At 32.9% G+C, this 22,380-nt stretch overlaps 1 pseudogene; it reads right to left on the reverse strand.

The window, feature by feature from the left end:
• LOC117795970 overlaps positions 1-17,166 on the reverse strand; it is a 148,101-nt pseudogene extending 130,935 nt beyond the window's left edge.
• Positions 17,167-22,380: the final 5,214 nt, after the last annotated feature.

Below are 22,380 nucleotides of genomic sequence, written 5' to 3' on the forward strand. Positions count from 1 at the left end.
ACAGATACACACACACGATGGAATATTGCTCAGCCACCAAAAATTGAAATTTGCCATTTGCAATGACGTGGATGGAACTAGAGGGTATCATGCTAAGTAAAATAGGTCAGTCAGAGAAAGACAAATACCATATGATTTCACTCACATGTGGAATTTAAAAAACAAAACAGATGAATATAGGGGAAGGGAAAGAAAAATAACATAAGGTGAAAATTGAGAGGGAGGCAAACCATAAAAGACGCTGAATTCTAAGAAACAAACTGAGGGTTGCTGGAGGGGAGGTAGGTGTAGGGAAGGGATAATTGGGTGATGGGCATTAAGGAGGGCCTTTGATATAATGAGCACTTGGATGTTGGATGCAACTGATGAGTCACTAAATTTTATCTCTGAAACTAAACCAAAACAAAAAAACAAATAGCTTTACCCATCTGAAACTGAGTATGAAATTAAAATTTTCCAAAGAAACCTTAGTGTTCTTCGGTCATGAAATAAAATGAAACTCATGGTGATTAACGTACACATTTAAGTAGATGAACATTCTTATTCATTCATTCCACACATATGGTCTCCCGATTCTGCACTAGGTTTAGTGCTAGTTATAAATCACAAGATTTCGTTCAAGTATTCTGCCATCAAGGGATCATACCACAACAGTGATGGTGATACCATGTAGCAAAAGCTGTAAGACATTCTTATAAGCAGTTCTATTAAAGGAAAAAGCAGGGACATCTACCCAGGGTGTGAGATAGCAATATCAGGAAACACAAATCTTATTTTCACTTAATAAATACACATTTTACTCTCCTTTAGGCATAAAATAAATTATTCATCACAGTTTTCTTAAACAATAAACCATAGCTTAATGGTTAAAAACACAACTATAAAAGCAAACTGCTTTGGTTTAAATCTCAACTTCACCAATTATCTAGCTTTGTGAGCATGGACAGATTAATTTCTTCTTAATGCTTCAGCTTCTATATCTGTAAAATGGTGATAATAATAGAAACTTATAGGGTTGTTAGGCTAGAACCTGAAAAATAGTCAATTCTATTTAAGTGATCACTGTTGTTAAATAAGTAACTCAAATATTAAGATCAAGGAAAAGAATAAAAAAGTGGAAGGAGTAAAGCTCAAATTTAAAATTAATGAATTCAGAATTCCTATAAGTGGTCTTCTGTTATTGTATACTTCTCATCTCCTCATAACTGGCCTTATATGTTTGGAATCATGTCTAGATAGCTATGTATAGAACATTCATGTAAAAAGAGACAAGGAAGGACATGGCATCATTATATCACTTTCTTAAAATTCTAGAGGAATTCAATAGAAGTATATACTCCATTAATTGACCATGAATTTTCCTTTACTTAGGTACTGCTATTTTAGAATTTCTCTTTACTTTCCTACCAATGACATTAATGAATTTTAGTTCATCATACAAGATGATTTGTAATAGACTGATGTTGATATGGCTTATGTCAATTTCCATAATGATTTCACTTTAAGTTATGTATTTTTCAGCAATCTAAGACAGCAGATTAACACTTCCCTGACACAAATTTTCTGAAATTGTTCTAAGATGACATGTCCTCTTTTGTCCAGTTGTCTGATTATATAGCCTATGACTCTGTTGCTGATGATCTTGGCTAATTAGTGCATTGTACTGAATCAAGGCTGATTTCCCACATGGGAGCTCTTGGCTCTGCTCTGATTCACATCCAGAGACAGCAATCTGCCCCACTAGGAGTCTGACAAATAGTGTATTACTGGTCGAAAGAGGACCCTGAAAAGGTAATATGAGTGCATTAGTACAAATCTGTCACTGTTACTGGGGGAAATCACTCCCCATGGCTGCTGTTGGTGTATAGGCACTATCATCTTTATTTATGAAGGGCAGCACATTGGGTTCACATACAACAGTTAAGCTTCTTTGCGACCTCTGGTTCTTGCTCTGGTCTCAGAAATGTTTGGTTTTATCTGAAATCACTGAGTCAAGAGCATAATAAATTTATGCCCTCCCTTTTCTAAAAAGAGAGAATATTAATATTAATAATTAATAATAATTAATAATTAATATTAGTCCTCTATTCAATTCTCAACCTGGAAGGAATGGCAGATATTGTATCTACACTGAAGAAAAGTATCCCCCTTAATACTTTCTTAGTGAATACCGGATCTTGTGATGACCATGAAACTAACAGACTGACTTCCAACTGACTCAGACCTTTGAAGTATTCCTCCTAGGGAAGAGATATGCAGCTATCCTTTGTCGGGATATTTGGAAATCTCCACATTCTTTCCAGATCGTTGTTTCATGCACACACACACACACACACACACACACACTACACAGAATAAATGTACTTGTTATGGGAAATAGATATGGTAGAAACTGTCTTCAGTTAGCTGTATGGAGACTATGGAACTAAGAAAACCTCTTTGTATTTGTAAACCTTTTTTTTAATCTAAAAATTAGAGGCCTATTTTAAGCAAATATATACAGAAATAATCTATAGCAGTTTAAGCTTCACCAATACAGCTTTTTTAAAAAAAGGAAGTTACATTATAAAATTGTATTAAAATTCATTTTTTTCATACGGTTAGCAATGGCATATTTTAATTTAATGGCTCTCAATATTAATGCCCCAGAGGAAGGGTAGTAAATTCATTGAATAAGCACAGAGAGGTTTGCGAATGTATCTCTATCATAAGGTGGTTGAAAAGTGGCAATTAGATCATTATTTAGAACTGCTATTTTGTATTAGCATTCTTTAGAAATGGATACTACTCATGCTTTGAGATAAGTTCTTTAGGGACCTTATTAGAAATATTTTCAGGCAAAACCAAAACAAAGCAAAAAACAACCCTTATTTTTGTTAATATCAACAAGTGGATCATCTCTATGTTGATCCTCAAGGATTAAATATGATCCCAGAATATCCACGTAAAGTCTGTGCTTTACACTGTGGACAAGGATGTAAGTAGAGTATTCAGCTAAGTCAGATTATCACCAAAAACACGGTGAATCTGGTATTGAATGATTGCCTTCGTCAATCATGACCAGCGAATTGCCAAATGTGACCCAGCTAGTTACTGTTTAACTCCTTGCGACTTAGTTCCTCCATCTGTGAAGTGTTTTGTGGGTACATATGTATTCTATTTTGACAAGGCTGTATAAAACGGTTAAGAGCGTGAGCTGTGGAGTCAGATATCTGAGTTCAAAACCCAGACTTGCTGTCATTCAGGTTGGACCTTGGGTAAGCGATAGTGTTTCTATACCTCAGTCTGTTCATTTGTAAAGTATAGGTAATAATGTACTTATTATTTAAGATTGTTGTATACATATATATATATACACATGTGTTGACACACATATAGTGATTAGAAATGTATCTGGTGCATAAAAAACTCTATAAGTATTAGCTATTATTATTCTGTAATAATGCAGATGCTTCTAAATTAGAAATCCATGTGTTTCAACATAAAGATCAAACTCTTGAGAACTAAAATCCTGTATTGTTTACCGAATATGACATAATGCCTGATACATAGTCATCTATCAGTAATATTTGTGGATCAGTTAAATATTATACTCCCACTTTTACTGTTGCTATGAATATGTAGAATTGGAATTCCCTGATTTTATTATGGTATATGCTAATATTAAATAATGTTAAATAGCAGTCAGCATTTGTTGAGAGCCAGCTCTGAGCCTGGTATTGCTCTATATTAATCATCTTCCTGTTTTATATTCATCATCTCCAACATACCCCATAACTCTACAGGATAAGAGATATTAACTCTGTTTACAGATAAAGAAACGGATACTTAACCATTGGGACTAATATTCTCTCCCTGCTTCAGAATAGTGAAGACATAAAGTTTATATAACCTATGCCATTGCATGCATTATTATCCTTTATCAGACCTTAAACATGGGCATGAAAGAAAGTAGTATGATATTTCATTATGAAGAATTATGTTTAGGAAAATAAATGTGTTCGGAAATGGCATCACTAAGAGATAAATAATCAGATTTCTTAGTTAATAAAACAAATAATCAAAATGTCAATCAATAAGTGAAGAATTATTCAGTGACTGAACATGGTTCCCTTTTCTTCCACCGCCAGTTACCAACTATCAACCTCTTCAGAGAAAAAGAGCTGCTGAGACCTTTTTTATAGCTGGAAATCACTGAGAATTCAGGTTCTCTTTTCTAGGTTATGTTGTTTTGTCATAACTAGTGTTGGAAACCCAAGTAAAAGGAACTGAAGAACTCTATAGGTGTCTATTGAAACTAAGAAAGTTGGCATTAATCCTGTGTGTCTGATCTTTCTGGCTAGCCAACTCCCAAGAAGAGGTTCAGGATGCTGGAAGGGAGACGAATGGGTGGGCTGGTGTATCTCTTCCCCTGAACTTGAGAATGGTGCGAAGGTACAAGTCATGGTGGCGTCATTCCTGTACTTTGTTGCCTCCTGAATTGCAATAGTAGGGCCTGCTTCACCATCTAGTCTTAGTAGGACTCCAAGTTAATAGAACTTAACACCCAGTGAAATAACACTGTTCTAATACGGAATTTCTCCATATGCTGGAGGCCTAGAGACTTTAGAGCTTTTCAACTGGGGCTTTCAGTAAATCATAGAAATTTTCCATGGGGTAGATTTGACCACAGCCTACCACATGGCATGAAATCTCTTGTTAATATAATTGTTCTTTTTCTCATTCTGACCTCTGATACTGCAGCACAAGTCCCTTTATTCCAGCCATACCAAACTACAAGTATTTCCCCAAATGCCATAATCTAGCATGCATCTATAACTTTGCACAAGAGATTCGGCTGTATTGTATCCCCTTCCAGCTTCCGTCTTCATCTTGTATCTTCCTCTAATATTGAGGTCAAAAATCATCTTCTCCTAGCTCTCCTGACCCCAAAGATCTTTCAGCATCCAATGTGTATCTGCGTCATGAACCTAATTAGTGATTTATTTAAACTTTAGACCAGATTATTTTGAGCCCTTAAGTTTAGTTTTAGATCTATCACTCCAGGCTTATTTTAGTGTAATGCACATAATTGGTCCCCAATAATAAAGTGTGGAGCCAGAATATCCATTATAAAATCCCAGCTTTGACAGATACTAGCTGTGTAGCTTTAGCAAGTCTCTGAGCATTCTTAGCCTCAGTTTCCATGAGTGTGAAGTTATGATAATAATGAGTTCAGACATATAAGAACTTAGATTAGTGTCTGGCATATTGTACACACTATATAAAGGTTTACTATTGTAACTATTATAAAATAGCTATTCCTGTTAGGATGAATACCATATATATATATGTGTGTGTGTGTGTGTATGTATGTGTGTATATATATATATATATATACAGAAGTGTAGAACCACTGTAGTGGGGAGGAAGAGCTTGGGGCTGGATAAAATAAAGTATTTCCTCATAAGAAGTATAGTCAGTTTTATGACTACAGACTGGACATATAAACCAAATTAAAAAAATTAGGTTTGTGGCAACCAGATTCATAGTGAAATATTAAATGCAATTTCAATAGTCAAAAACATTAGGTTCATCTTCAATATCACTGATGAAGAAAATACATAGTATATTAGGCTGAATTGTCCACTCGTGACTTAGCATAACAGTTCTTCTCTTTTATTGTGTCATGGCTTTGGTGTAACTGCTATGACACTTTGGATTTAGATCTCTTCAAGAACATCCAGAGGGTACAATGTCACCTAATGAATCATTAATACTGCTGTAGCAGCATGATTTTCCATTATACTTTCTTCCTGAATGGTAACCTGACTTGACCTTAATGAGTTCTGGGAACTAATAGAATCATAGCTCATCTGGCTGTACATATGATAATAGGGATAGATGTACATAGACCATTCTTTCCATTTTATCAGCAATGGAATGGGTCCATTTGGTGATAGCCATTAAGATGAGTAGATATATGGTATATCCAGTCACTCATAAGGCTCCACTCAACTTCCTTCCTCAATCCATCCAATTCCTTCTGTGTGAAATAGGTGGCTCCTTCACAACAGAAAACTCAAGGTAGCTTTTCATGTAAACCAGTATGAAGAGACTTTTAAAAATATGCTATGAGGAGGCAAAATTTAAGTTAAATACTTTCTAAGAAATATTTTTAAAAATCACAGACTATTCTAGGTGAAGTTCCTAGGGAAACAGACCCTACAATGATTATAGGAAGTTTATTGGAGTGTGTTATCTGCAAAAAAAAAAAAANAAAAAAAAAAAAAAAAAATACAACAAAAAAAAAAAACTGTAAGAAAACAGAGGCACCATGATGGGTAAAAAAGAATCATGTGTAATGCATTTGTGTGAAGGCCTTCGCTGCTGTAGAGATACTATAATTGTACTGGGTGTTCTTAAACTGGCATGGCCTTTCAAAGATATCCCCAACTGAAGGAAGGGAACCAGATTTCATACCCTCTTATAACCAGCCATTGAAGACAAAGTGCCCAAGAGGGGAACATAAAATGTAATTAGGTCACTAGGAATTAGATTTGAGCTGTCATCAGCCAACATTTCAGACGTCTGAAGAACTAGGAGATACGGGTGGCACACCGTAATATCTATGCATACACACATCTCCAAAGATCAGCCATAATAAACATAACAGATGACATCTTCTGAGTTTATCTGTGATGTTTTAATCCTCCAAGTCAAACCAAAAGAAGCATACTGGGGCCAGGGTTCAGAAAAGGAGGAAGGAAGAGAGCCAAAGAATAGACATTTGTAACTCACAGTTCCTATTTAATTACAGAAAGAATGTGAGAGGATAACAAATGTCCAAATTTTATTTAAGTAATCGAGTATTTTAGCTTTGGAAATCGTCTACCAGGACTCTCTAAAACAATATTGTATCTTGAAACTAATAAAATTTATAAATGGTTGCAAATTACTTATAGTTCTGTGAAGAATGTTAAAATATTCTTTTGAATAGACAAAAAATCCATACACAGAAAATACTACAGTGATTCTTTCAGCTAAAAGTTAAGTATGAGTGATTGTGATAATTTGCAAATGATAATTTAAAGATTTTTTTTAAATTTATTTATTTGACAGTGAGAGAGAGCACAAGCAGGGAGAGCGGCAGGCAGAGGGAGAAGCAGGCTCCCCACTGAGCAGGAAGTCTGATGCAGGGCTCGATCCCAGGACTTTGGGATCATGACCTGAGCTGAAGGCAGATGCTTAACTGACTGCCACCCAGGCACCCCTATAATTCACTTTCTTAATTTGATAGAATACCTATTTCATTGTTGTGTAGTATTAGAAAGTATTGGTAAAGCTAAAATTGTTATTTTGTAAATTATATCATTTCAGTTAGGAATCTGGACCCTTCACCTGGGTGGCTCAGTCAGTTAAACATCTGTCTTGGGATCGAGCCCCACATCTGGCTCCCTGCCCAGTGGTGAGCATGCTTTTCCCTCTCCTCCCCACTCGTGCTCTATTTCTGTCTCTCTCTCTCAAATAAATAAATAAATAATAATCTGTCCCCTTGAATGCAATTTTAATAAGGATCACCGCTATGAAAAAGTTAAGCTAATTGAGCATATCAAATAAAGTACACTAAATAAGGAAAAATAATAGTAAAATAAAATGTACCTATTGATTATAGCAGCCAAGATTTCCAAAACCCAGTTTTATATCATACTGCCTAAATTATATCTGACTATTCAATTAAGCTGAAAATGCAAAGAATAAGAGAAGGAAATCACTGCCTTTTTTCTGGGGCTGGTTGAAAGGGGTCAGAGAAAGGCGGTTTTACCTGATGGAATGAAAAACAAAGCAAAACAAACATTTGTAGTAAGAATTTAGGATGAAAAGAATAGCTCTACTTCAGCGTAAAACAGAAAAATAGCTTGCAAAGCTGTCCTTCATATATAATCTTAGTTTATTAGTCTTTCTTTCTTCTTTCTTTTCTTTCTTCTTTCTTTTCTTTCTTTCTTTCTTTCTTTCTTTCTTTCTTTCTTTCTTGAGTGTGCAAACGGGTGGTCATCCAAGGGAGAGGAGAGAGATAATCTTAAGCAGGCTTCACACCTAGTATGGAGCTCTGTCTCACCCTGAGATCATAACCTGAGCCAAAATCAAGAGTTAGACGTTTAACTGACTGAGCCACCCAGGCACCACGTAATAGAAATAATTTTATTCATAACTGAAATGATTTTCCTACTTGCCCATTTTCCAAAAATTAATTATCTAGTTGTAGAATTATAAAATTAATATATTTAGTTATTGCAAAAATTCCAAAAATGAAGTGAAATATAAAAACAATAAATGTAATCTTATTCCAAGAGGTAACCATTATTAATGTTTTGATTTATAAACATCCATATCATTATTCTATGTGCATATGCACACATGCACACATCTTTGTGTGTGTAATGTGTATGTGTGTATGTATGATTTGTATATCAAGATAATCATACCAACAGTGCTGTTCTGTAATGTACTTTTCAGCTTAATGCGTCATTTTCCCAGTCAATAAATGGTCAAAGATCTTTTCATTTGGTCATACGTATGTGCCCTAATATATGAATCCATTGCCAAATGTTTGTAATCTTTTATTTATTTGTAATTTTTTTCTATATTTGCTAATAAATACTATAATAAATGTCCTTGCCTTTATATCTTACCTGATTCCATATATTGTTCTTCAAAAAGGATATTGTAAGGTGGCCATATTTATTTATGTATTTTTTGCATTTATTTTGATACACATTTTAAATTGACTTTAAGAAAGTTCCCACGGGAGCACTTGGGTGGTACAGTTGGTTAAGTGTTAGACTCTTTGTTTGGCTCAGGTCATGATCTCAGGGTCATGGGATGGAGCCCCATATCAGGTTCTACACTAATTGTGGAGTCTGCTTTAGATTCTCTCTCCCTCTCCCTCTGCCCTCCACCCTGATCATGCTCTCTCTCTCTCTCTCAAATAAATAAATAATACATAAATGAATAAATAAATAAATATTTTTTTTAAAAAAAGAAAGAATGAAAGAAAGTTCCCACCATTTTCACCCTCACTGCTAGTGGAGAATGTCAATTTCTCTCTACCTTTTTTGTCTCAGTATTTATATTTCTTTTTAAATCTTTCTCATGCTTTTAGGTAATTAATTAATAAGGGAGATCCCCTCCATTATCTTAATTTGCATTGCTTTGATGCTGCTTATGCTGAATAGCTTTCGTATATTTATGGGTCACTGCACTTAGTCATAAGTAAATATACTTTGCCTATTTTTCAATTGTAGGTTTTTCTTTTTCTTAATTATTTTTGAATTTCATTTGTATATGAAGGGTCTTAAATTATTGATCTGTTCCTTCTCTGTAATTTTTATTTTCTGGTCATTTGTCTTTGTTTAAGGTATTTGTGATGTTTTTGTCATTAATTTTTGTTACAAGAAATTTTTTATTGTTTATGTGATCAAGTATTAGTATGTTTTTAAAAGAATTTTGAATATTGCTGTTAGGTATAGAAAGATCTTTGCTTCCTGATTTTCTGTTCAAGATCAATGTTGGAATATGTGTTGTTATCTAATCTTCAAAAATTTATTTGAAATGCCAGGCAATATAAAAGAACATACATATTACAATACTCTAAAATCAAGAAAAGCCTCAACTACCTACTAGAATATTGAAGAATTTCTTGAGAATATCAAGCTAATGAGATCAGATTAATATGAAGCTAGACAGAGATAAGGAAACCTGTACAATATAAGAGCCAGAGAAAGCTCTACTATTTCCCACTAGTGTCTTGAGATGATGATGAGAATATAGAATAGAAGCAAGTGTGGGTTTGGGAAGTCAATGGAAGAATTCATGTTCATAGAATAGTTGCCCTTGTGCTTAAGTATAAATTTTCATTTCAAGGAAAATAAGGCTGCTCTGAATCTAGAATGCAAATCCCTTTTCATTAGGAAAGAATTAGCAAGGAAATCTAGCTGGGATTTACAACAGGAAAGATCTTTATAACCTGCATGTTTAAACCTTCCAGCACAGTAAATTTCACATATGTGGAGGAAGCTCATTTGTTATGAAACTGAAGCTATGCCCTCATATGTATCAGCAAGAATCACTAGGTTTTTTTAAATTTATTTTCTTTTTTAATAAAATCAAACACTATGAAATTGCAAAACTGGGCTGCAGATATAGTGGAACTAAAGTACAAAACATTTTTGAAATATTTATTTTTTGACATTAGGGAGTTGTTAGAGGATACCAAATCCAAAAATAGGCAACATAGGAGGAATGGAGGTTTTCAGAATTAGGAAGACATCTCCACTCCAAGATTCTTATTTAAAAATATTTATAGTTTCCCTTTTGCTTTTTTTTTAAGAAGTTAATTTTTAATAATGCTGACGTGAATTTAAGATTGGAAATAGGCATCTAATTGTACTTTAACTTGCTAGCTACTTTGTATAATGGAATCTACATCTGTAGATGATGGGATGATATCCCATCTATTTTTATGTTAGTACCACAGTGTTTTAATTTTCATAGTTTATATGTTTTACTATCCACTACAAAAAATCCTTTATAACTACTCTGTTTTATTTAACTATGTTACCTCTTAATTACATATTGTGTATATATACAATGGTTACATCAGTTGTTGGATTTACAACAGCCAAAAAAAAGAAAATTCATACCTTAAAGGTTTTATATGCCAATATTAATTTTTTTGATGTGTCAATAGAACATATTTTAAAATCTGATATTCTACATCAATAATATGGCTTCTCTATATTTATTCAAATGTACATGTTTCCCCCTCAATAAAATATTGTCTTTTTTAGGAATGTAATAATTATAGTTTTCAGGTTATTGTATTAGTTGAATATTTATCTTTGCTATTTTCAATAACATATTTTTCCAATACATTCAAATACTGGTATAAAAAGAAACATATATCTTAGGAAAAATTGACTGAATTTAATAACAGTATACTAGAAGAGTTCTTTATTTTTTTTTTTAGGGCTTTTTAGATTTAGTCATATTATCTATAAATGCATATAATTTTTCTTTTCCAATAGGTATGTCTCTTTTTTTCTCTTATTAAAATTTGTAGCTGGTGTTATTGTTTAGCATCATGCCTATAGTACAATGATTTTCAGATTTTCTTTGGTTTAATGAACTAAATCTGATAACTATGGACTTTCTCCCTTAAAAAAATACATGAATATTGGAGCTCATGTTCTCCAATAAACCAATATTAAGAGACTTGCTTTAATATTTCATTGTTAAAAATAATATTTGATAAGTTCGGATAGGTCCCTCTTGTTACATTAAATAAATGTCTTTGTAACACGTGTTTACAAAATGAACAAACTTTAGAACTGAAATATGAGAATTGGAAAAAAAATTTTTTGGTAAGTATTGAGGTTGTGATTGTTTACTTTAACTTGTAATTGAATTAATATGATGGATTGTATTAATAGACAATCCACTATTGATCCATCATTACATTTCCAAAATAATGCTGTTTATTACATAGACCTAATTTTTGCTGTTTTCTTCTTAAATTTTCCACTAAACCATCTGTATCCAGACCATCTTAGGTAGTTCTTTAAAATTTTTACAAGAATAATTTCAAGTTGTCTGTGTCTTCTTAAGTCAATGATCTTAATTCATCCCTTCAAAGTCATCCTCTGAAGCAGTCTTAAGCCTGAGGGCTGTGATAAGCACTATCAGATACTTCTTTGTGTCTGTGCTCCTTGTTCACTTGTCCTCATCTGCGTTCCTTGCACAATGAAGATGTTAGTTGATGTGGGAAACAAAGGCAAAGGAAAAAAATTAAATTTCCTTACTCCTTACAGCCCATTGACAAGTCTTTGAAATAGGTGGAGTGACCTTCCACTGAGAGCTCAGTTGCCTCAATGTTATTACTTTGCTAAGGACAAAAGACAGTCTTAGTTTAGCATTATCCTAATCCCCCAGGATCCTGTGAGTCTTCTTTCTTTCTTCCTTCCTTCCTTCCTTCCTTCCTTCCTTCCTTCCTTCCTTCCTTTCTTTCTTTTTCTTTCTTTTTTTCTTTTTCTTTTTCTTTTTCTTTCTTTTTCTTTCTTTCTTTCTTTCTTCTTTCTTTCTTTCTTTCTTTCTTTCTTTCTTTCTTTCTTTTTCTCTTTCTTTCTTCCCTTACTTATTTAGATTTTATTTATTTGTTTGAGAGAGAGAGCACATGCACTTATAAGCAGGGGGAGGAGTAGAAGGAGAAGGAGAAAGAATCTCAAGGAGACCACCTTCTGAGCACGGAGCCCCAAGTGGGGCTTGATCCCATGACCCACGAGATCATGACCTGAGCTGAAACCAAGAGTCAGACGTTCAACTGACTAAGCCACCCAGGCGCCCCCTGTATTTTTACTTTAATATAGAAAAATCCCTGTGGAAACTTCCTTTATCTCTAATCCCCAAGATATATGTTGGCAATCATCCCCCAAGCATATGGGGGATACACATCTGAAGGGTCTCATGACTAGGGTTTTCTTAGACAGTAATAAATTACCTTTTCCTAACCACAGCTAGCCCTCTCAAGGTCCTGGAAACCTTGCTTCCAAAATTCCTTAGAGACTTACACTATTCCTAACCCCCTCTCAACTTGAAAATATATAATCAACTACTCCTCATGACTGCATTGCAGCTCTTTCTGCCCATGGGTCCTGTCCCCATCCTTTAATAAAACCATGTTTTTGCACCAAAGGTGTCTCTAGAATTCTTTATTGTCCATGGGGCCCAAACTCCAACCATTTTCTACATCATTAGTGATGTTGTAGGAGAGAAACTCTACTTAGCAGTAGCCTAATTTCCTCTTACTTGTCACTTCACCTTCATTTGTGGCAATTCCTCAAGAAATGGCTTAATGTTCCATCTTCAGCAAGAATGTGACCCTCTTCTAGTTTCCAGTTTATAGAGAATTTTTACTATTATAATTGTTGGTTTCTTTTAAGGAGATGTTGAGAGAAGGCGTGGAAATCAAACTTTGAGAACCATCTTGATTCTTTTGTAGTCTTTAAATATGTTGTTTTCAAATAAAAAGCAATGAGATACAAGCTTGTATCTATATATAATTCCGAAGGTCTCATATTTCTTCATTGGAAAACAAACAAACAAACAAACAAACAAAAAACCAAAGACATTGATTAACTACTTCCAAAATCATACAAAACAAACAAACCAACAAAAACAAACAAACAAAAAAACCAAAGAAAAACTCAAACCCAAAGCACTTTAACTGGCTTGTAAATTAACAGAATATTATATGGAATAAAACTGTGCTAAGGATATCAAAAAGATAGAAGGCGGAAACTGATTGTAAGTCAACAGATAGCATTGGCTTTTATGTTAGGAGATGTTCCCTCTGATTGAGTGAACCATAGAAAGCAGATGGTCTATTCTAGCACTGGCATTGTATGCTTCTAGGGATTCTGTTCATTCTCAGTAACTTCTTGCAAAGTTTTAATTTTTTTTCTTGATTTTAAATCATAAATGCTAAAATAAATAGCATCTTTATGGTCAGATAGTCCAGTTTTTTTGGTGCCCAGTTTTAGATGGTAGGACATAAAATTTCATTTTGTAGCTTCAACCCATCTTTCGTCAATGATTAAATTGGCGTTAGCTGTAAAAATTACTCTCAGAAAAATTACCAAATCCATTTAATACTGCATATCTATCTCCAGATTTGTCTTTTTTTTCTTGAATAAAATATCATTTTCCACTATTTTTCAATTTGCTTCTATGTCCATTTGGCATACTTTTTCATTTCTTACTCATTTTTGATCATTGACTGATATGACCTTGCAATGTTCATGGTGAGCTTATCTTTTAATCATTTTTATTATTATATGAGTGTGTGTGTGTTTGAGAGAGAAAAATCTAGAGACTTTTTTCTTTTTCAGTTTTCTAAGAAATCTGAACATCAGTAGAGATGGTAGTTTATACTCTACCCTTCAATTTATCAGCAGTATGTTATGTGTATCTCTTTAGCTGAAATGTTAATGTTTAAGTGGGTTTTTATTAGGATGAGGTCTCAGAGTTTCTAATTCAGATGTCGGAGGTTGGCAGCAATATCAATAAGAAGCCATCAGCATAGCCCTTATTCCTAATTCTCATCCTGACATGTTACAAAAATAAGCATGATAATTTTATGGCTTCTTTTTCTGCCTAAAATGTAACTACATTAATCTGAAAGACAGCTGATTTTTCAAGGTCAAAAGTGCTTAGTTACAAATTGATGAGCTATTATGTGTGTCTGTGGTTTTCTTGATGGCACTGTATTAATAATACACATGCAGAACAGGCCATAAAAATTCCATTTAAAGGTATTAAGGCACACTGGGACATTTAATCAGGTTAAAATTCCTGTCAGTTGGCTCCAGGCACGATGTTGTTCAGTCAATGATTAACAAAGTGTGTGGAATATAAATATGCATGTCTGTTACATGAGTTCTGATTTCACTGAAATGACCTTTTTTTGTTTTCTGCATCTAGCGAATGATTCAACTAAAATGCATTACACTGATATTCATTGTTTTAAGTAGCTCCTACTGTCTCCTAGCCTGGATTGTTTTGATTAGAAAATCGGTAGATAATACACTTGCAAAGGTGCTGACATTTTTTCCAAGTAGGAAAAAAAGCACTCAGTGATGAAATGTTTTTAAAATATGAATCACATTGTAAGCTTTCTTTTTTTGATTTATAAAAACTATCTCACTAGGTGTGCACTATGCCCTTATAAAGTCAAGACAGATTAAATCAGAGAAAGCTATGGAAAGGATTCTTCTGATAGCCTCTTAACAGTATACCTTAGAAGTTAAAGGGGAATTTATTGAAGATACAGAATATAATGCAGTAGGAATGGCAATTAGTCTTCAGGAGTATTTGCATATTATAAAACAAAGTCACATTTTTCAGATAAATCAAAGAATGACCATTCCTGGCCCATGAAAATTTCTCACTCTCTTTTTCCAATATTGGTTAAAGAAAAAAATTACAGTTCATGTTTCTAAGGACATTTTTCTATGGCAAGCATAGATGAATGGCTGACCATTCAAATAGCAGGTATGAAGTTGTTTAAAAATTATTGTTTCATTGTTTTAATTGTGTAAAGTTGGCTAACATTAATACTTGTATTTCTATCAATATGAATTTGAAAATATTTTGATTACTGCTAAATTAAATTGATTCTTTTTAAAAACAACCAGGGTCTGACCTACCATGTCCTTAAACTTGAGAAGAACGCAGATTTATGTCAAAGAAACACATTACAGTGTTTCTGAACTCTTAAAAACGCAAGCTATCATAACCTCATACATTGATTTTTTATTTTTAAATTAATAGATTATTTCTACAGAAGTTTGGGCTTTTCAAAACAATTGAACAGAAAGTACAAACAGTGCCATATCCTCTCCCTCCCACCATTTCAATTACTAACATCTTGCCTTGTAGTGGTACCTTTGTCACAGTTTATGAACCAGTGCTGATATATTATTGACTAAAGTCTCCAGTTTGCATTAAGGTTTACTTTTTGTGTCCTACAAGTATATGAGTTTTACCAAATGTATGATGTCATGTATCTACTCTAACAGCATCATACAAAATAGTTTAGTTTCATTGCTCTAAATATACATTCATACATCCCCCTTTCCTCCCCACCCCAACAAGCTCCCCAACCCCTGGCTCCCACTGTTCTTTTCACTCTTTCTGTATTTTGCCTTTTCTGGGATGTCATGTAATTGAAATTGTACAGTTTATGGCCCTTTCAGACTGGCTTCTTTTATTTAGCAATATACTTTTAAGGTTCTTCCATGTCTTTTCATTTTATTATATGGCTAAATAACATTCTCTTGTATGGATATCTACCACAATTTGTTTATCCATTGACCTAATTTTGATAGTTATGAATAAAGCTCCTACAAACATCCATGTGCAGGTTTTGTGGGACATAAGTTGTCAACTTATTTAGGTAAATACCTACAACGTGATTCCTTGCTGGATCATCGTTTTAGATCCTAGAGTAACATCACATTTTCATTTGAAGAGTTTTCATTGCTAACAGAAGAATCAGATGGTAAAGAAAAGTGATTTTCATATTAAATTATTTTTTTCTTACTGAATTGTTTCCCAAATATCAGAAACAATGTAGCATTTCAAAATAAATAATTTGTATTAAAAATATGTATTTTTTCAATAATAACTAAAAGATCAAATCTAATCTAAAGTTATTTCTTCCTGTAAAAATGCATGCTTTCCTATTGGGTGGGGTAAAGTAATAAGATGTATTTAAAGCCTCTCAAAGCATTTTAAAAGTATTCATTAAAATCTCAGATTTTCATCTGGATATGATGTGATTGCAGTAAAACTAGTTTGGGTCTGAACATTGAAGCCTCCATAAATGGTGCTTTTAAATTACTTAATGCCATAAAAAAATTAAGACTGTGCCCTTTTCTGCATTGTTGTTATATTGAGTATGCTAGAAACTTTCAGAATCACGAAGTGTGAGTAGAAAATAGCTTAAGTGCTGCAAGTGGTAATTTACTTGGCTTCCTTGAAACTGAAACCTAAGAGGATTTCTTTCTTTGGGTCTATCTAATGTATATACTACCTCAAAAATACATGGTGAATGCAGAAATTCCCTCCGCAATATATCCCAGAAGTTGGAAGTGCTAAAATCTTCCCTGATAATATTATGGTAGAATCTAAATTCCAATAAAAAATCTTCTCTTTATCAATATTTCATCACCTTTAATTACTAAGGTATTTTAAAATGTGTTTGATATATTTAATAACAGTTTTTAAGGTTGATAGCTTTTATTGGTAAATGCTAAGAAATATATTAAGATGTAAAATATTGGATCAGCCCTTTTATTCTGATATATTCTATCTAAAGTCTAAATGACAACAGTTATACCTGCTTATCATAAAATTTCAGTAGCACGTTTATGATGAGCTCAAAGTTGACCACAATGCTACAAAGATTTAAATATTTTATGAGAATAAAACAATTTTATAAGTTTATAAAAAATTTCAAAAGGAATATAGTTGCAAGGAGTTATTTCCAGAAATTTTAAACATATAATTCAAATTAGTTTTAAATATTGTGCATATACCTGTTAGTGCCACGAACATCATTTCAGCCATCGTATTTACCTAATTGGTCTAAACATTATAAATATTTCAAAACACTCACAAACGATAAATTCAAAGAAGAAAATGTATTTTTAGGCAACTAATTGAGTTAAATTTGCAATGAATAGAGAATAAGAAGTATTCATCAAAAATATCAAACCCAAATTTTTGGAGTAAACAAATAAAAAGGATAATTACCGAATTTAGAATATCTTTGCATTCTTCTATTGCAAACAAGAGTGTTAAATTTCCTCCTCGGTAAATCTGCCAATTAATATGAGTGTATAAGTATAAATTCATGTCTCCTATATGTCTGGTCATTGTCTGAATTATATTATTTGCCTCATGGTAGCACTTAATTTTGTCCACTTTTGGGGATGGTATTTACAAGATGCCAAAATATCTGAATAAAGAGAGAAAATATCTCTTAATCATATGGATGCTTGAAAATACTTTGTTTTTCATTTATTCCTCAAACTGTGCTCTAAAAATCTAAGCACACACACACACACACGCACACACACACACGCAATCTAAGCACAAAAGTGTAATGATGAATGACACACACAAAAAAGGAAAGTACAACTTGAGAATATATAGCAAGACTACCAAAGTCAAAATTAAGATACATTCCACATAATTAAAATAGCAACTAATATTTCATGAAAACTTATTATGTGCTAGGCATTGTTCTAAGTACTTTACACAAATTACTTTTTTCTTTTCTTTTCTTTTTCTTTTTTTTATCATCACAGAAATCCCCTGTGGCATTTATTGCTATTATTATACTTGTAAAGGAAACTGAGACAGAGAGATTAAGTAACTTCCCCAAAGCCACTAAACTGATATAGTGATGCCACAATGTAATCCAAGAAGGCTAATCCCAAGAGCTTTCAACTACCCTCTAACACCTTATACTCTGTATTTAATACATCTTGTTCTCTGTAATCTATGCCCTCTATATTGCAGATCATCTTACAGTCTTTTTTTATCTTATACTCAGGAACATCAATTAAGAAGATGCCTGAAGAAGGTGGAAGAAATACTGAGCAGAGTAGATTACAATTAGTACAACTCTAACCAGGTTTCCTGTCTCCATGCTTATGACCTAAACTGAAATACCCCAAATACCAATTTGATGATTAGGGTATATGACTAACAAGTATGTATGATTTGGGGGATAAATACAGTTTTACCAGAAGTACAGTGGCCATAAGAATGCAAAATTGGAAATAGTAAGTAGCTTTATAAATATAAAGTAGGCGTAAGAGATTAATACAAGTCTCCTTTCCTCTTCCTTCCTTCTTCCCACAAGCATTTATCAAATATCTTTACTATATGCTAGACACTGTGATATATAATAGTACAAAATGAATAGCACATAGCTCCTATTCTTAAAGATCACCTATTACAACATGGAAGAAATTTTTAAATTTTTAAATTTTTAAAATTTAAATGTATTAAAACACATTTTATAATCAAAATTAATTATAAGAAAATAATGAGATTAAAAGAAAGACATTTATTTATGATTTCAAATGCCTTTGGATTTATATTTTGTGTACATAGAATTTACTAATAAGGAAAGCCGTTATCAGACAGCACCCTGCCTGGATACGGACATTATCTCAATAGAGTTGAGCGTACCAAATCAACTCATGTTCGAAGCATTGCCTGACATTTTAAACAATAACAGAAATGTGTTACACAGGATCAATAGTTCAAATGCTACATATTTTCCTCTTATAAGTTAGAGAAAATTAGGTATCTTGTAACAATTAGGAAAAAAGTTAAGCTAAATCTTTTCTGTTGTCTTATAACTTAAAGGAAAGTTAGGTGTCTTATAACAGGAAAAAAAATCAGTGAAAGAAGATCTGTAAGGGAGACAAACATGAACAAATAAGCTGTTTTGTGCCTTAAGAAATATAGAGCATTTTGAAGATAGTTTTATAGTAGTACAGAGGAAGGGCATATGGTTTCCTGTGAATAAATTAGAGAAGGAGAGAAAAAGTCCGTCTTGAACTGGGTCTTTAAAGGAGATAAAATGGGCCAGTGGGAGAATGAATTCCAAGCAAAGGATAGAGATATGCAAAGCACCTGAAAGGTTGTGGCCAATGAGGAAATGCTGGGTATTTACTGATGGCTGAAATGAGGGGTCCTCGGAAATATTGATTGGGACTTGATTTTGAGGAGCTCACAGTTCAATTTAGAACTAGAATTAGAAGACACAAGGATGTAGCAGAATAGGGGACTGAGATTGACAGTTGTTTTAGCAACATAATTAGTTATTTGGAAGATGTCCTGTAGTGGAGGGGAGCTGGTTAAAAGGAAGGCAAGTAGGACACAATTGTGGTGGTCTAGGAAGAAATTATAAAGCTTTAGATTTAGACCAGTGGATATGCAGAACATAGAAGAGGCGAGGTTTTAGAGCAAAATGAGTAAGAATTTGTTAAGTGATTGGATAGATTGAGCTTTGGTCTTATCCTAAACTATTTAACCCAGAATTACAAAAAAAAAAAAAGGTATTAATATGCAAGGGTGTTTTATTCTCTTTTACCCTGAAATTAAAGTTTTTCTCACATTTGAAAACTCAAGTGATAAAGTTAGACATTTAGCATGATATTCAGATATAATGCTGTTTTATATATTTACAAACACCTGCATTAAGTATTAAAAATTATCTAAATATGAGAATAAAATCATGCCTTACTTACTCAATAATAAAGATAATATTATCCACCACTTACTGATTGCTCACCTGAATTTACTAAACATGAAAAACTATTCTAAGCTCTTTCTGATAATTATTACACCTCTTTGAAGTAAAGACAGAAAGGTTTGTAGAAATTATTTAAATTCATTAAGGTAGCACTGAGTCATCCTTCAGAACTGAGATGCAAATTCAGGTCTCTCTGCTCCCAAGCTTAGACTCTTTAAAATTAGGTGATATGGTTTTCTTTGAATGTTCTTCAGATTTAAAAATGCTTTTTATAGTAATTTGATTTTTAAAGATATATTTATGCACTTAGTTGATTATTTTTGTTAACCAGCCTTGCTTTCATGTACTTAAAATATGATCTCCTCAAAAGGATAATTAATATCTCATTAGTAATGACTGAAATGCCTGTGTTGCATTAACATTGGAATTCATTTTCCATTATGCAAAAGTGAAATTCATCTTTTGCCTACCTTCACCCATAGCTGTTAACAAGGAAAACTCTCTCATTTCTAAATGGTGCCTCTGGACTTGTCTAGTTTGACTGATTTCAGAAAATGTTACTTCTATTAATTATTTTCTCCAGCTCTGTGAGAAAATGGCATAGTAAACTATACCAATTGCATGTTTTCAGTATTAATGGTAGATATTTTAAAAATCTAGGGAGAAAAAAAAATCCCCACACATTCTTTTCAATAGTTTTGTATACTCAATAAAATGACTTTGTTCTTGTATTTAATGATGTGATTTCACCTAATGCTTTTTCTTTCCCGAACTATTTCATTTGCTTTTGTTCCTTTGACAAATATTATATGTGTTGTCAAAGTTCAACCACTTATTTGGTGACATTTTCACTTTAAGCTATCCCTATTTTCAGTATCTAAGAGAGAATTTTAAGAAATATTTTTTGAGTCTAATAGGTCAACAGTTTATGAAAAGAACAAAAAATGTACTTTGTGTAATTTATTTGAAAGCTGTGCAGGAAATGTCATGGTAAAGTTTAGACAATTGTTTTGTTCAACAAAAATGCAATTTTCACTTACAGGATATGGCTGTTTCACCAACTGAACATTCATGGTAAATATTAATTCTCCTTAAATAATTTAAAGATGGCTTGATACCTTTTATTGATAAGGTCAGTTGAAATAAATAATTTCAGCATTTATTTGTGATGAGTGCATTGATTTAAAAACTTGGAGCAATGCAGTGATTGGGATTTGTAACAAATTATCACAGAATATAATTTTATATTAATATATATTTCAAACAATTTTAGTGAGAAACTATAAATTTCTGATTTCATTCCTCTTTTTTCTTCCCATGTTAATATTTAACATATTCCCATTATAGCCTCACTTAGAGTAACATTTCTAAAACGGTGGCTCTATGATGATCTGAGTGGGTAATGAAGATTGAAGTCATGTTGTTTCAAACAACCATTTGCTAAAAACAGCAGCAAAATGCAGGACAAATAGATTACCTGATTTCATTGAACATTCTCCTTTTTAACCAACATGTGAAAGTGCATTAAAAACCAGTAACAACAACAACAACAAAACCATGTACATGTATAGAAGATAGCAAGAAGGAAATATTCTATTTCAATCCTGGCTATCCCTGGCTAAAATAATTTTTTTCTTTATTTTACATCTTACAATTTGTCTTATAATCTATTAACCATTTACTATAGGCAGGAATTAACAATTTTGATCATTCTTTGTAGCCTGAGGAAGTTTTCTAAATTACCCCGAGACCTTACTAAGAATCTTCTTTTTTTCATACTGAAGAATTCTGTTTACTTATTTTTAGTTCAAGGTATAATTGGAAAATAAGAATAAAATTCTTTTAGAAGACAGATATTATTCACTATAAAAATGGCTAACCTGCTAATGATAAGCTCTAAATGAATTTTCAAAATGTTACTTCTTGGATAATTTCAAGGAAGAAATTGCCTTTAATAAAACATTAACAGGGGGCACCTGGCTGGCTTAGTTTGTAGAACATGTGACTCTTAATCTCCATGTTGGGCATGAGCCTACTTTATTTTTTTTTATTTTTATTTTTTGGCTCCAATGGCATACAGTTATACAAGATTCCTTTAAGATAAGCTTTAATTTTTGGCACAATTGAAACCGCTATTGCACACAGCACCTTGTGAAAACTGGTCACATGTTAGGAGCAAGATAGGATGCAGTGGGAGACAGAGAATCAATGATCTACCAAAACTGATGAACACAGACTGAGACCTTGTTTTTAAAAGACTAGAAAGCTACTGAAGAGCCACAGTGCAGGCTCCAAATGGGATGACGCCATAGTGTTTGGCAAAACTGCAGCATTCACCCTCGAATGGATGCTGTGAATGTATTTAGCAGGGCTCTTAAATAAATCATGAGGCAATCTTGCTGCTAAGAACATTGCAGTCTGATCTTCCAAAACAGTGTTATTTTGCAATATTAAAGATTGAAATGCATTGTCACTTTCCATCATGTTAGGTTGCTTAAGATCTTTTT

This window comes from Ailuropoda melanoleuca, chromosome 2 (genome assembly GCF_002007445.2).
Source record: "Ailuropoda melanoleuca isolate Jingjing chromosome 2, ASM200744v2, whole genome shotgun sequence".
Lineage (NCBI taxonomy): Eukaryota > Metazoa > Chordata > Mammalia > Carnivora > Ursidae > Ailuropoda > Ailuropoda melanoleuca.